The sequence below is a fragment of the Octodon degus genome, unplaced genomic scaffold (genome assembly GCF_000260255.1).
Source record: "Octodon degus isolate 3935 unplaced genomic scaffold, OctDeg1.0 scaffold00116, whole genome shotgun sequence".
Lineage (NCBI taxonomy): Eukaryota > Metazoa > Chordata > Mammalia > Rodentia > Octodontidae > Octodon > Octodon degus.
The window spans coordinates 5,225,265-5,226,223 of NW_004524692.1; positions in this window are offsets into that span (position 1 = coordinate 5,225,265).

Genomic DNA, 959 nt, shown 5'->3' on the forward strand with positions numbered 1-959 from the left:
TTTTTTTTTTTTTTTTTTCAGAACTGGGGATTCAACTGAGGCCCTTGCACTTGCCAGGGAAGCGTTTATTCCATTGAGCCATCTCCCCAGCCCCAAAAGTTTCTAAAAATCTAAATAAATGGAGACACCTACTACAATTATGGTATTTTTTGTTTTGTTTTGTTTTGGTGGAACCAGGGATTGAACTCAGGCCCTTGCGCATGCCAGGGAAGCACTTATTCTATTGAGCCATCTTCCTGGCCCCACCTACTACAATTATGGATTGGAAAACTCTACATAATAAGAAGTGATATCCCCCCAAACTAATACAAAGATCACAATCCTAGTGATTTTTTTGTAGATTTAAATAAATTATTCTAAAATATACGTGGAGGGGCCGGGGAGATGGCTCAGTGGAATAAGCACTTCCCTGGCATGCACAAGGGCCAGAGTTCAATCCCCAGTTCCGCCAAATAAATAAATAAATAAATAAAATATACATGGAAATATAAATGAACTACAATAGCTAAAACAACTTTGAAAAAGAACAAGATGGGAGGAATCAGTGTAAATTATTTCAAGACTGACTGCATAGCTACAATAATCAAAATTCTATGAAGCCAGGCCTGGTAATGCATAAATCCCAGCAATTCAGGATGAAGAGGCAGGACAATCTCTTTCTCTCTCTCTCTCTTTTTTTTTTTTTTTTTTTTGTGGAACTGGGGATTGAACTCAGACCCTTGCGCTTGCCAGGGAAACGCTTACTCTACTAAGCCATCTCCCCAGTCTCAGGACAATCTCTTGATACTAGGAATTGGAGCTACAATGCACTATGCCTTTTGGATTACCAAACTAAGTACAAGTAGTAGGATTACTTCTGTGAAAAATTACAGTATTCCAGGGGCTGGGGAGATGGCTCAGTAGAATAAGCACTTCCCTGCTAAGCGCAAGGGCCTGAATTTACTCCCTGGTTCCGCCAA